The sequence below is a fragment of the Cottoperca gobio genome, chromosome 5 (assembly GCF_900634415.1).
Source record: "Cottoperca gobio chromosome 5, fCotGob3.1, whole genome shotgun sequence".
Classification (NCBI taxonomy): Eukaryota; Metazoa; Chordata; class Actinopteri; order Perciformes; family Bovichtidae; genus Cottoperca; species Cottoperca gobio.
The window spans coordinates 649,741-665,895 of NC_041359.1; the positions used below are offsets into that span (position 1 = coordinate 649,741).

Here is a 16,155-nt window from a genome sequence, read left to right on the forward strand (position 1 = left end):
GCAGCGTGCAACCATGAACCAAAACAACTCACCAAAACCTACAGACAATGTTAAAATAGCAGCTTTACTTTGTTTCTTTCCAAAGTATTCCACCTCCTGTAATATGAACAGCTACCGGCCGGCTGTCAGTCACTGACTGTAACCCCTCCAGTTTAATTCGCTCCAATATTTCGCTGTGCAGTCTCTTCTGACAAACTCAGCATGGGGGTCCAGGGTTTCCAGGAGTACATTGAGAAGCATTGCCCCAGCGCTGTTTTGCCAGTGGAGCCCCAGAAGCTTGCCCGGGGGAGTATGATAGGAGGTGGCCGGCAGAGACCACCTCAGAGTCCGCTGAGACTGCTGGTGGACGCCGAGAACTGCCTCCACCGGCTCTACGGAAGCTGCGGTCAGCGGGGGCCAGTGGAACCACATGCTGGGCTACCTGGCCGCCCTCTCGAAGGCCTGCTTCAACGGCAACATTGAGCTCCTGGTGTGCTTCAATGGCGCCCTGGAGAAAGGTCGTCTTCACGAGTGGGTCAAGTGGCAGGTGAACGAGAGGCAAACTGCCCAGCAGATCATCAGCCACGTCCAGAGCAAGGGCACCCCGCCGCCCAAAGTCTGGTTCCTTCCTCCTGTGTGCATGGCCCACTGCATCCGACTGGCGCTCCTCAGGTTCTGCGTCGGGGTAAGTAAAAACTGTTGAGCAGAACCACTTGGGACTACCGCCGGACTTACATGAGCAGGCTTTCTGGTTAGCCTGCTTGCTGCTGCCCACCATGTCATCAGTGACAACTTGACCACGTTATAACAGCTGTTTCCACCAGTGTGCCTCTCGGAGTGTTAGCAGTGGAGTCAGTGGCCTGCTCTTTTATTCTTAACTCATCCTTATTTTGTGATATTACCTCAGACTTTGAACGGCTGGTATCCACATTGTAATGGAGTTTGATCATACATCGAAGGCCAGGGGTTTGAGCAAAAACAAGCGACTCACTGAACTGTACCATCCCAGACAGAGAGCCAGAAGGGCAAGCTAAAACAACTGGAAAATGCTGAAACGATAACCCAATTCACTGAATATCAATTGGCAACTACTATTATTATTATTAGGCTAATATTTTAGGTAATGTTTCAAAACAATAATGCCCCAAATGCACGTCAATTCCTAATATTCATTTGTATATTTGTATTCAATAGTAATTTGAAAATGTCATCTATCATTTAACTCGAAGGCTACAAGATGACAATGCAGTGATGTGTGATGTGGTGTCAGTATTCATATAATGCTGTTCTGACTTCTATGCTGTCACATACTCTAGATAACATTTATGATGTATAGCCTATTATTTGTGCCTCTTTCTTTGAGTAGCCAATCAGCTGTATAGGACTTATTTACTAAGAGCAGCTCAAACAAAACTGCATCTGCTTTGTAATACTCTTTCTTTCGTCTTTTCTTACTCCATGTCTGTGTGAGAGGTTTATTTTGAGGGTCAATAATCTAAAGCCTATTTATTTTCTCGGCCACTCCTCAGGTTGTTCAGAGTATCGAGGACCACCACCTGGAAGTGATAGCCTTATGCAGGGAGAAGGGCTTCCACGGCCTGCTGGCTTATGACTCTAACTACTCTGCAACATCCCATTCTACTTCAGCGCCCACACTCTCAAACTGAGCCGCAACGGCAAAAGCCTCACCACCAGCCAGTACCTGATGCACCAAGTGGCCCGGCAGCTGGATCTCAACCCAAATCGTTTTGTCATTTTTGCATCACTTTTAGATCGGTGTGATACTACTGGACAGAATATAAGTGTAAGTGATGGTTTAAATGAGGCTGATGCTGTTGTGTGTTTGATAGGTACTGCCTGATGAATACTTGGCTGCCTTTCACTGGAGCTTACTTGGTCCAGATAAGCCATTAGCATTTTTGAAGGTAAAGATTTTAATGATGATTTCTTTGTCCTCCAGTTTAAGTAAAGACATATCAGAAGTGCGCTCCAGTTACGCATTGACTGAGCTAAGAAGATTATATTTTTACTTTCAATCTGGACAACATAGGGATGGATAAATGCATTAATACATTTACAACAGACACGTAGCTTCTCAGGCAAGACGGGTGGTGACAGAAGTGTCACGTTTCTACTCTGACAACGTTGGTCACAGTGTCAGTTGTTGTGGAAGTTTTCTTGCTTTACTCTGGAGAGATGTATATAAAGTTAAATAAATGATGATAGAGACAGAGTTGTCTTTGTGCATTTATTTGAGATCTCAAATGGCACCAGTTCTACAGAATACAACATAGTCTGTAGGAGGGCACAGTTTGAATGAAGATACATAGACAATTTATACATACACTTGTTCCTTGACTTTTTTTAGTGACTGAGTCATAAACACAGCAGAGGACAGGGGACAAACTGCTGATGACCTATAGAACAATAAAACATCAGTCAATAGGTGATTGATCAGCACATCTGTTATTCACTGTAAACAAGCAATAAACCAAAGATGATCTCTGTTAGATTAGTTCCTTTTGATGTTTGCAAGGTCATTCCCTCCAATCTGATGAACCCAGTCCTGGGAAACTCAATCCTTTTATCTTTGGGTATACATACATAGACATTTGTTTCTTGGAGCAACATAGTATCCTGACCGTCTCCTTGATAACAGTTATGTAAACACTAAAACAAATGGCACACCCAAGATTCTTTCTCAGAGAGTTAATCAGTATGTAAATCTAAAGAGAGGACCATCTGTGTCCTGTTTTACAATGCCTCCCCCATTACGACAAGAAAAGGCAGTTGACCCTGGCTTGCTAAGGGAACTTGTAAAGTTGTGCAAATGCATGAAAAGAGAAATAGGCAGATCATCACTTGTAACATTATTAGAACATTATTTAAACAGTAGACATTTAAATTGCTATTACACAGTTCACGGCACGATTGGCTGCTCAGTGCCACTGCTCATCCCTGCCACAAATCACAGCCCACATTGGGAGGGTTGAACTACACATTTGAACCATCATCATAACATATTAACAACTACATTAGAATTGATCTGCTTCTTTGATTTAAAAAGTAGATGGTACATTTAAAGTTGAGGGGAGATGGGAACTGCGTCTCCCAGAGTGCAATTCAGCAAGAAAAACTAAAGTGTTACTATGCCCCAAACGGCAGGCTAAACATAACGCTGTTGACTGAAGTGATTTTACAATCTGCAATAACTATACTCACTTTGGATTAATTCAATAACCATGGTGACATGTTTTGTTCTCAACTGCAATGAGAAAGTGTTTTGATTTTGGTACCGCTCTGATCCGCTTCTTTTCCATGGTAATGGTGGCCTAGGCTCATGGGCATTGTGGTAAATGTCTACGTGTTTGCTAAAACTAGTTTGAACTTGAGAGGCTGCTGTATGTGTGACGTAGATGGGAAGGTTGGCAGGATCTAAACACGGTCTGATTGAGCTTTCGGATGTATGGTTGGAACAGAATGAGTAACTTTAATGTGTAATAATTCTTCAGGTGCGTGCCCACCAGCTTGTGCTCCCACCCTGTGATGTTGTCATCAAGGCTGTGGCCGACTACGTGCGCGACATCCCAGACATCACGGACCTGGAGGCCGTAGCTAAGGACATCTTCAAGCATTCACAGGTATGAAGCAGAGCAGTGCTGCTGTGTCAGTGTTCTCTACTTGAGACACAGACTCACTCACTTGTTGTTGAGTGGATTTCATATTCAAACATGTTTGTAGCTGAATCCAACTGAAATATTACATTCATTAAGGTGAAATGAGCTGCTGTTGATATGTACATCTACATGTAACCGATGTATAAATGATAACATGTTTTATATTTCACAAACATCCATTTGTTCATATTTGTTGTAATAATACTCCTTTTTGCATATTTATTTCGAGGAGTCTTATTTTGTTAAATATGCTTTTATTTTGATACTCCTGAAACCGGAACTTTTTGGGGGTTCGCGCCACTTTTCCGGAGACTGTTGGAGGTTCCGCTGAAGAGAGGGGTGCGTGTCCAAAAACCCAGATTGTGATGTTACTGTACGATGATGACTTTAACGTGTTTCTTCTGATTCAACGGTAATTTATGGACAAATTACGGAGAAAACCAACGGTCAGAGACAATAAATGCTGGTTGAAAAGTCAGAAGTTCTCATCGTTATTTCCTGGTCCAACACAACACAACGCAGACTCGATCGTGGTGTCAGTCGCAGACCGGCTACATACAGCACTGCAGAATAATTGTACTCAATGGAAAAGAAATGTCCGTTAACGATACCAATCCGATACCAGCTTCTCCCCTCAACAATTAGGCTGTTAATGATGCACTTTGTTTTACTCTCCATATAAAAAACATGTTCAAACTGTAAAACAAATATTCTACTCCTCAACACTGCGGCTTTTATTTCTGAAAAAGAAAAAGATTATCTCCCCGCTGCCGACAGCCAAGGCCCGAAGCTTTATGTTTTCAGGTTGTTCGTCCGTCACATTTTCGTGAACAATGTCTTTAGGAACGCCTGCAGGGAATAACTTCAGATTTGGACTCAATGATGAACTGATACGAATTTGGTGGTCAAAGGGCAAGCCCACTGTGACCTCACGGAACATTTTTTTGTCCACAACTAAGTTCTTCACATGCTGATTATGACAATTGTCTAATAGCATAATTCTAGGTTTTGCCTTTATTTCACTGCTACTGAAGTGTTTTCTCTTGCAGAGCATGCAGCATCCTTCAACAGCACATGTTATACGTGTATGCAATGAGTGTGCCCTGGAATAGAAAGAATAATGGCTGAAAAGGGAATTCTCATCATTGAATCCTCCTCCGTGTACTGGCTCACTTTGACTTTGTTAGGCTTTGGGAAGCATTCACAGAGCACTGCTGCATCTTAAGCAGAGAAACCATCCAAAACCAAAACAAGGATTTGAATGGACAAGAGAAAATTAGTTATTGTTAACAGATTCATCTTCTTTAATGTTTCTCTTTTAGATGTGCAATGATGACAAAGTCATCCGCTTCAAGAAGGCAGTGGAGTACTATCAATCAAATTTCAATCAAATTTATTTGTATAGCCCAATATCACAAATTATACAATTGTCTCAGTGTGCTTTACTGTTTTCTGTCCTTAGACCCTCGCATCGCACAAGGAAAAACTTCCTAAAAGAGACCCCATAATTAAAAGGGGAAAAATGGAAGAAACCTCAGGGAGAGCAACTGAGGGATCCCTCTCCCAGGACGGACAGACGTGCAATAGATGTCGTGTGTACAGGATAAACAACAGTACAAATACAACATTGGACAGAAAATGATGTTGTGTTGAAAAAGAGAAAGTATGGATGAATCCAGGAAAATGTCAAAAAGGCTTCCCGGTGTCCAGCAGGACCAGGGCAGCAGGCGCAGCCATGATTCCTGATCCTGACGTAAACTTTATCAGTGGCAACCTGCCACATGAGACACAGAAACTCCGGGGATGATACCCAGGATGATGAGTTAGTACTACTCAGTGGCCAGCCAACCCCCCCACCTCGGTGGGTTTCTGTCTCATCATGTTGTCTGGAGGAGCTGGAGTGTCAGATATGCTCTTCATTCACCTGCCTACTACATGTGTTGGATACATGATTGACAAATATCAGATCCCCTTTGTTGTAAACAGACATTAGATGCTCTACTTTATTTAGAAGAGTGCCTGAGTGCGCCTGTCTTTTAAATTGCCACTGCCAAGATGGATGCTTTGCGCTCCTCTTCAGAAACCTGTGGGTGACGTCACAGAGACTAAAGCAGCATACTGTAGTATCATACTAGGACCCTTCCATAGGGTCCCACCAGTCTGACATGTGGCTTTGAGCACCAGGTACATTAGATAAGAGCAGCCACCTGAAATTATAAAATGAAAAGTAATTTTTGAATTGTATCAATATATATAACATTTGACAAGTGTCCACAAGTTTTACCACCAAAAAGGTTACTTCCAACCTCTCTCGCTCTCCTCGCTGCTCTGTATAATATCATTTATGTGTTCATGATAAAAGAACGTATTACTGGCAGAAATGTCATTATGAGAATTTCTTTAAACTTCCAGATAACAACATTTGTATCTCCCTTAGAAATCCAGTTGTGTTCGGGCTATACTTTAAATGTATTGGAATTAGCCTACAAAGTATTCACTTAGTTTTATTTCTCTTGTAAATGAAGCTCCACATTTGAAAACAAATACAAACATAACCTTATTGTTCTCATTGATAACTACCACTCTGCACAGCAGCTATATCTGCTGACATGTTCTCTGTCCGTTTCACAGTGAGACCAAAACCAGGACTCAACATTCCACAGGTGGAGCTGCCTGTAAAACCTGAGGTAAGACTAATACTGCAGGAGGTTCAGCTCCATGTTTCTCCTCTCTGTAATACTGCAGGAGGTTCAGCTCCATGTTTCTCCTCCCTGTCTTCAGGTCCAGCACCTGTAACCAGAGCCTCTGGCTGAGCGCAGCCTGGACATTCTTCATGAAGAGAAGCACACACCTCTGTATGAGAGGTCCTCTCCCATTGAGCCGGGCCAGGCCGGCAGCCCAAACCACACAGTGGCTGCTTTCTTCTGCACCTCCTCCACGTCCTCCTCCTCAGAGAATGAAGAGGGTTCAGGCACAGCTGCAAAGTGAGTACCACACTTACTGTCTGTGAGAAGAATAGTAAAATGAATGACTACAGTCTCAAAATCTGAAAGGGTCAAAGAGTTCACTCACAGAGGCGTATATACGTGAAACACAAAAGCACGTTTATAAATGAAGAATTTATTGACTACTAAAAATATACAGCCTACTGAATAAGCATATAAAGTATAACGAGTATAAAATGAATGCTGTTAATGAATGATGAATGTATAGATTGCTGGTTGATTGAAATGGACCAGTGGAAAGACTGCAGGACAATATTGGTTGGGAGACCTACTCCTAACTCTTACCTGATAATGGATATCTGATGGAGCATTAATCTCACAAAGTTTGACCTACTCGATTTGAAGGCCGGGTGGCGGCGGAGCAGATGGGGGCGGAGGAGGCAGAGGAGACCGTGGAGGTGTGGTTCTGGCGTACTGGAGCGTTCCAGCAGTCCAGAACCCACAATGCAGCTCAGCTTGAGCTGAGACTCTCTTGGATGCTGATGGACTCTGTGTTTCACAACCCAGCAGCTGTCAGTCTCTTAAACTCTCTTCAGAGTACAAAATGGAGATACTGAGCTCTGTTTTCTTCAGTTCCTGGCTGGTGGAACACACGTGTAGAACAGGCTGCAGCAGTTGCAAAGTGTTGGGCAGGTTCTTCATGCTCGGTGGATCCGCTTGATCTCAAAGCATGTTGAGTGCTTGCTTCAAAAAAAGGAAAAACTCAAGAGAGGGTAAAAGTCCGGAGAAGTTCGGTTAAGGCCGCGTAGAGGCCGAACGGGGACAAGAAAAAATAAATCTATTATATTGTAGTTTACTCCCATGCATTCCACTCAGATTATTCTCAGTCAGCGGCTCTTCTGCTATAAAACAAGCCTCTCCATCCCTCTGCAAAAAAACAAGGAAAATAAAAATGCTGCTCTAATTTCAGAACATGTGTATCTCATGTAAGTAGGCCAGAGTGGGTCAATTCCCCCCCCCCTGAAAATGAGGCCCACTGAACAAAATGGTGTCAGCCAGTCGGAACTTCGACTTTGTTCCAAACCTGGGCCAGACACTTAATGGGGCTTTGACTTTATGGAGGCCATAACATTTACAATTTTCATGGAAGCTTTTGCACTCATGATGCGTACACTGCCCCAACGGGCACTGCAACAGTGTTTTTAATTAAACAGTTGAAACATGTACAGCTTTCAACTTCTAACGGTCTGTGTTGCCTTGAATTATTGTTATATTTCTGGTTGTCTGTGTGGAGCATGTTGCTGCAGCTTGGCTCTTCAGATCTTAGAAACATTGCTGGGACTCTTCAGTCAGGTGTGAAGCTACACTCACAGGGTGTATTACATCAGCGGTCCCCAACCTTTTTAGCGCCACGGACCGGTTTCATGTAAGACAATATCTTCACGGATCGTCCTTCAAAGTGTGTGTGTGTTGGGGGGGGGGGATATGACGAAATAAAATGATATGGCCAAATATAAAGTGCATAAAAAAACTCACCATTACTCTGAATTAGTGGGAGCCCAGAGCTTGTGTCTCTGCAACGAGCTGGTCCAATATAGGGGTATAAAATCTTCTCTTCTCTTAGCGACACGGTTAGTCACTAAGTATGACGCTCTCAGTGCACTCGCATGTGTTGATGTGGTGGCCATCAGTAATTGTTTATGTATTTCTTGTTCATGTTTTTTTCTTTCAAAAAACTCCGGCTTGTCTTTTAACGGCGGGTGCTGGCGAAGCCGTTATGAAGGCTTCGTTGCCTCATGCGCGAGCCTGTATATTATGCAGAGCGGCGCATGAGAATCACCGGTAGAGATAAACACGTATTTTAAGTGACTCCTGATATTGTCTTTTAAATGTCTCCTCATTGGGTCTTTTCCCTTTTCAAAGCTCTTTAAAGACGTTTGTTTTCCACTCATTGTTGCTTGTGGGCTTCATTTTTTGAAGTAAAGTATCACGAGAGTATCAAGAGACACAGACGCACAGACAGATGTATCCGGTGATTTTTCAAAAATAAAACCTCTTTCAAAATAAAATATTTTTTTATTCAATCTTTCTGTGCAGCCTGGTACCAAATGACCCACGGACCGGTGGTTGGGGACCACTGCATTACATGACCTGTGGAAGGAAAGATATTTGAAATTATGTACCTGCCTAAATGCTGCTTCAAGTCCAGCATTACAATCAGATGAAATGAATGGCTGTCACACTGCTGCTGCCGGTCCATACGAGAAGTGACACTGCTCAGTGTGCTCATTTGTTTAGTCATATTAGTGACCATAAGGGAGGACATACTACACATTCTGACAACACACCAGAGGGAGACTGCAGGGACCCAAGAAAAGTGAGTGAAACATCCGAACACTGGAGACGTGATCACAAACCCCTCTGTCTGACCTGTGTGTGAGTCCTGCTGTGAGCCCGACCTCACTCATCCCCTCCCTGCTGTCCATGGCCACCAGGAGCCACATGGACATCAGCATCCCACCTCTCCTTGCAGTGGTCCCTGAGGTCCTGCGGGTGGCCCAGCACAGACACAAGAAGGGCCTCATGTACCCCTACAGCTACCATGCTCTCACCAAGGTCCACACTCATTCTCAACATGTCTTGGTTTAAGCTACTAGTTAGCCTTTATTTTGTCATGGCAGTCAGTGTCTGTTTTTCTTTGTTTGTGTTCATGTAAAACTAAAGATAAAGCACAAGTATTCACCTGTCTAGTCGAAGTGATGCCAGCCACACACAGACACCATATTTGTGAGGGGAATCTCAAGTACAGTATATCTCAAAAGTGAGTACACCCTTTAGATTTTTGCAAATATTCTGTTATATCCTTTCAGGGGATAACATTATCCTACTGAAACTTTGATATAACTTAAAGTAGTCAGTGTGCTGCTTGAATAACAGTATAGATTTATTGTCCTTTGAAAATTACTCAGTACACAGCTGTTAATGTCTAAACAGCTGGCAACAAAAGTGAGTACACCCCATAGTGAACATGTCTAAATTGTGCCCAAAGTGTCAATATTTTGTGTGACCACCATTGTTATCTAGCACTGCTTTAACCCTCCTGGGCATGGAATTCACCAGAGCTGCACAGGTTGCTTCTGGAATCTTCTTCCACTCCTCCACGACGACATCACGGAGCGCACGGATGTTGGACACCTTGCACTCCTCCACCTTCCTCTTGAGGATGCCCCACATGTGCTCAATTGGGTTTAGGTCTGGAGACATACTTGGCCAGTCCATCACCTTAACCTTCAGCTTCTTCAGCAAGGCCGTTGTCATCTTGGAGGTGTGTTTAGGGTCATTATCATGTTGAAAACTGCCCTACGGCCCAGTTTCCGAAGAGAGGGGATCATGCTCTGCTGCAGGATGTCACAGTATATATTGGAATTCATGTGTCCCTCAATGAAATGCAGCTCCCCAGTGCCGGCAGCACTCATGCAGCCCCAGACCATGATGCTGCCACCACCATGCTTGACTGTAGGCAAAACACATTTGTCTTGGTACTCCTCACCAGGGTGCCGCCACACACGCCGGACACCATCTGACCCAAACAGGTTTATTTTGGTCTCATCAGACCACAGGACATGGTTCCAGTAACTCATGTTCTTGGATTCATTGTCTTCAGCAAACTGTTTGCGGGCTTTCTTATGCATCGGTTTCAGAAGGGGCTTCTGTCTGGGGCGACGGCCATACAAACCGATTTGATGCAGTGTGCGGCGTATGGTCTGGGCACTGACAGGCTGACATCCCACTTCTGCAACCTCTGCAGCAATGCTGGAAGCACTCGCACGTCTATTTTTGGAAACCAACCTCTGGATATGACGCTGAGCACGTGGACTCAACTTCTTTGGTCGACCCTGGCGAGGCCTGTTCCGAGTGGAAACTGTCCTGGAAAACCGCTGTATGATCTTAGCCACTGTGCTGCAACTCATTTTCATGGTGTTGGCAATCTTCTTATAGCCAAGGCCATCTTTGTGAAGCGCAATAATCCTTTTTTTCAGCCGCTCAGAGAGTTCCTTGCCATGAGGTGCCATGTTGTCCAGCATTCAGAGAGAATTGTGCCCAAAACACCAAATTTAACAGCCCTGCTTATCATTTACACCTGAATCCTTGTAACACTAACGAGTCACATGACACCAGGGCGGGAAAACAACATCATTGGGCACAATTAGGACATGTTCACTATGGGGTGTACTCACTTTTGTTGCCAGCTGTTTAGACATTAACAGCTGTGTACTGAGTAATTTTCAAAGGACAATAAATCTATACTGTTATTCAAGCAGCACACTGACTACTTTAAGTTATATCAAAGTTTCAGTAGGATAATGTTATCCCCTGAAAGGATATAACAGAATATTTGCAAAAATCTAAAGGGTGTACTCACTTTTGAGATATACTGTATCTGTTATCTTTGCAGGGGGAGATGAAGCTGTCCGTCACCATAGAAGATGAAGCTAACAAAGACCTGCCCTCAGCAGTGCAGCTGTTGCGGCCTGCCTGTCATTATGTTTACGGAGTGCTCTTCAGCCTGGCCGAGGCCAGGAAGAGGGATGAGAGGCTGGCCATGAGGAAGAACTGCCTCCCTCAATGTGAGTGCTGTGCTTCCATCCGTGTTCATCAAGTGTCTGAGTAACTCCAGGGTAAGGTCGAGGTAGGGCAGAAGTGTGATTACTACAGTAACTGAACACAGGGAGAAGGAAGATGCTGATATCTGGCTGTGTGAGCACAACAAATTAATTAATTCAGTAATATTATCCATATTTAGGATTGTATTTCTCTTACAGAAATGAGAGAGATAACATTTCCCCACCTGTAAAGGGACATGAGTTATAAAGCACAATGTTGAATTCTATATAAAGTTACACATACATTATTATACATTTATTGTTTCAGATACAAGAGTGTCTTTCAGCCTGCCAATGGCTTATTAGTAAATATCATTATGAGACTTTATTAATGTTGGCATCATATTTTATATGTTCATATTGCCTGAACTAGATTATGTACCTTTTAGTATACACATGAAAAGTAGAGCTGCAACTATTGTTTGCATCACCGATTTATATATATTAAAAAAAAAGTCTTCCTTCAAATGTCTTGGTTTATCTCACCGACCTGGAGCCAAAGAAAGTTTTCAGTCATTTCAGCTTAAAATCTGATCGTTAAGTGTCCAATTAGTTTTGTGTTGATTTTTATCGGCTCTAATTTTCTGCATTTCAAATTTGACCACTGTTTATTACTCCAAACACATCATCATTATTTCAGCCTTGCGGCTGAGAGTGACAGCCTCTCTCCTCGCAGTAAGACTTGTTCTTTCTGAAGGTTCATAAACAGCGCTCACTACTCGCAGGTACAAGCACTTTGAGTCCTTTCAGCACAACTTGTAGGGCAGATCCTGGGACGCTTCATAAATACAAACCCTGATCTCTTTCAAATGTTGTCCTCCAGATACACGTGTCATGGTCAAAGAGTGGGCCGCCTACAAAGGCAAGTCCCCCCACACTCTAGAGCTGGTGGAGGATCTGGCCTTCAGGGAGTGGACCTGTCCCAACCTGTAGAAGCTGTGGCTGGGGAAGGCCGTGGAGGACAAGAACCGCAGGATGAGAGCCTTCCTGGCCTGCATGTGCTCCGACACTGCGGCGATGCTGATTCACGCCCCTCTTGGTGCTCTGTTGTGTGCTGCAGTGAGTAGACTAACGCATGTACATTTTACTGTTAGGTGACAGGTCCAGTGTGATCTTTGAACTTAACGCAACACACATTCCTGCATTGTACACAGCCAGTGTCTGGTGCAACAAGGCTGTGTGTGTGTATTACTGGAACACAGCTACGCCTCACGCCAGGGTCACCATTATGTTGGCGTTCTGGTATGAGCAAGTCTTGTTGTTAATAAATATTAATGATAAATACTATTTATTCAACTATTAATAATCATAAAATCAGAAATAGGGGTTGATAATAACTAACAATGAAGTTGGTGCATTAACTCAAGAAGAAATGAATTCTCAAAAATAATTATTAATTATTATATTTAATATAATTATTAGTTATATGAATGTGTATGACTTTGCTGTGATTAGCAGTGCTGGCTAACTGGAAGTATTTTAGACCAGTGCTTGCATCTGTGCCGCTAAAGGACAAAGTCCATCCGGTGCTGCGCTGTCCTGCTTTCCACGGGCCGCGGCACCGAGGAGGTGCGTGGAGGGAAGAGCACGAGGAGAAAAAGCGAACACCTCGCATGATGTGTTTTTATCAGCTCAGTTTTCACACCTAGGAGTCCAACAGTTCAGTCTCCATCCTGTGAGGATCCCAACACGTACAACAGTCCTGCACTGTCCAACACTCAGAGAGAGAATAACATTTACATTTACAAAACAACATGCCTGTGCCTTTAACTAAAGAAAGATACTCAAACACTGACGATAGAGTAATATCAATAACACATTTTGTATCTGCTGCTGACTTTAGAAGCAAAGTGAGCTGACTTACTTGCAAATATTATAAACATTTTTATTTGAATCCACGCTGCTGGTGAAAAGTTCTGAATCGGCTGCTTTACTTCTGTTTTTCTTCTTTGCTTCAACAATAACTATTTGACCGGAGATTAAAAACAGTTTCATTCGCACACCAAATATTATATTAATGTTTGAAATCGTTTTGGACCCAAAAGAAGAAGAATTAAATGATTCAAACTTTCATTTAGTGGATGTCCCCACAGTGTTGCATGACAGGAGAGAATAGTGTTGAACTTGGATTTTAAATTGTTTTACAGTCCAAAAAATCTTAAATGATCCTCAATTATTACTGAATCACCATAAATATTTAGTGAGTGCTATTCTTATTCAACTGTTGCTCAGAGGGATCTTTGTCTCTTTCTGCCCTCTTCATTGTCAGTATGGTTGAACGTGTTATTTGTAAAGAAGACTTTCCACTACCTAAAAACATGTAGAGCAGTCCTCCCAGACATCTGACTGGATGAGGGATGCACCGATTTATCGGCCGAACCTCAGTATCGGTTTGCCCTGTCTAGACAGAGCAGGAAATAACAGTATCGTCTGCATACAAGGGAACATTTGCATTGGGCACATTTTGACCGACACTGTCGACATAAATTGTGAATAAGAGTGGTCCTAGGACCTAACCCTGGGGCACACCCTTTATTACGTTAGGGGGCTAGAGATGTTGCCTTCAGCTTATACACACTGTAAATCATTTTGTGTTGGTTAAAAAAATTATTTATGAAACCGATCACTTCTAGCTCTCTTAACTTAATAAAAGATATGCACCAAGGTACTCTTTTTAGGAATGTGGAATACTCCTGTCAGTATTGGTTATGCTTCACAAAGATCCAAATACAGCTGTTGCTCTTTTCATCATCGTTGAATCCAGAAGCATTGTTTGAGCATTCAGCAGCGCTTTGTGCTGTTTAAAAGCCTTCTATTTGACTGATAATTCACTTCTAAATTGCGCTCCGGTCTTTTTTTTTGTTACCAGGACTTTCAGCCCACGTCAGTATTTTCTCCATGTTGCACATGCTTTAAATAAGAACCCTCACACTCACTGTTGCTGTGTAAGTATCTGGCATCTATTTAAATCAATTGTATCTGTCCTTTGTACCAGAGTAAGCCTGCTCATACGCCTGCTCATACGTCTGGACAAGATGCAGTAAAGGAGAGAAAGAAGCCCCAGCCTGAGGAGAGGAAACTTTCCCCTGTGCCGTGCGGCGGCTCAACCACGGAGAACGGCATGGAGGACGTCGAGCCGGAGCAGCTGAAAGGAGATGAAGAGGAACGCAGGGCTCTCATCCAACCTAAAAGTGCCTTTAGCAGTGACTCCAAGACGTGCCATTCTAATCCTCACTTTAATGCACTAAATGTAGACAGCGGCTGCAATAGAGATGAAGGTCTGGAGGCTGCTGTCTTAAAAGAAGAAGAGTAAGCCAATTTTTCTAGAAAAGATAGAACAGGGTTAGGGGATCTGGAAATGTGGAAATTCAATTTACCTTTTTCCTGTTCGATAAAGAAAATAGATCCCTTTCATTAAACACATGAGATATATGACACACTGCTAGTTTAAGTTTTAATCAATCACCAAGATTTCTAGAGGTTTATGAGAATAATACTCTTCCTTTTCATTCGAATATTAAAGCTCAAACCAGCTTTACTTTAAAATATTTTAGTTCTTATAGTGAGGTGATATAGTTATCAATTTTGTGTTGTCTAGTAATGGCTTAGTGAAAACCAAACCTTTTAATGAGGAAAACAAGATGCAACACATCAGTCAGATGAAGAGCTGCAGTATTACCGCTTCAACAAAAACCTTGTGCATGGTTCACTAACTGAGAGTTTAGCCGTCAGCCAGGTTACACCTACGCCAGTTTAGTATTGTTTCCTACACCAGGATCATCATTTAACAGCTGTTCATCTTTCATCGGTCACCAGAGAAATAGTGAATTCCCCACTGCTAAACTCTTCCTCACTCATGGATTTTTGGTTTGAGTGAATATTGATAGATTGTGGTGTGGTGTATTTGAAGGCATCTTGGCTACAATGCTTAATAAATCTATATTCTTTTAGTACAAGTTGTTGGTTTGTTTATTTATCCCTATCGTAATGTCACAGCATGTAGGAATTCATATTTCACCTTTTCTCTGCTCACTTTCTGCATATTCAAATTCCTGCATTAATTTTTAAAAGCAGTGGAATGAGCATGTCTGCTCTCAATGCAAACAGGCAAAATTATGAAATGATGCCTTGTGGAAAGGTTGACTGTGAAGACCCATGCACACCTTCAATGACTTGTAGACATGGACATTAGAAGAGTGATTATTGTCCTCTTGCCACCTTACAATAGAGATGCATACATGTGAATAAAACATACTTCAGATTCTAAACTGATGTGTGGGGGGACTTTGACCTGCAGCGTTATGAGAGCCAACTTCAATACAAACGCATATTACAATTCAGAGAAACATCTACCCACAACAACACGCAGCTTTCATACTGCCAGGACATTCTGACACTAGTCATAGGAAAGAATCTGTCAAATAGTTTCTTCAATATTGTAATGCCTCTGCGAATAAATACACCTATGCAAAGGAATCATTTGTGAATATTATTAAGTCAGGGATTTTCCAGTAATAATTCCCAGTCCCCTACACAGAGCAGTTGCCAGGATGAGAACCCCACCAACCTAAAACATTTCTGACTAGCCACCAACTGTAATCAAAACCACAAGGATTGTACTTTTGTATTAATAATGGAACTATATAAAACATACAAATACAAATATAGCTCCTTAGAAACAACATGTATAACTCATATATAACATGTTTTCCCAGTGGTACCAAAGACCCTATGAGAAGTCAATAAATAACAAATTACTTATATTTGACAAACATGACTAAACAATGAATGTCTTCTGTAATTACATTTGTACTTACTTGTTTCTTAATTTATTAATAATCTGATATGTTATGATATATTATACTTTATCGTACTGTTTCATTTATTATT

At 42.4% G+C, this 16,155-nt stretch overlaps 1 pseudogene; it reads left to right on the forward strand.

Moving 5' to 3' along the window:
• The first annotated feature begins 201 nt into the window (after positions 1-201).
• Positions 202-15,179, forward strand: LOC115008817 (constitutive coactivator of PPAR-gamma-like protein 1; annotated as a pseudogene).
• Positions 15,180-16,155: the final 976 nt, after the last annotated feature.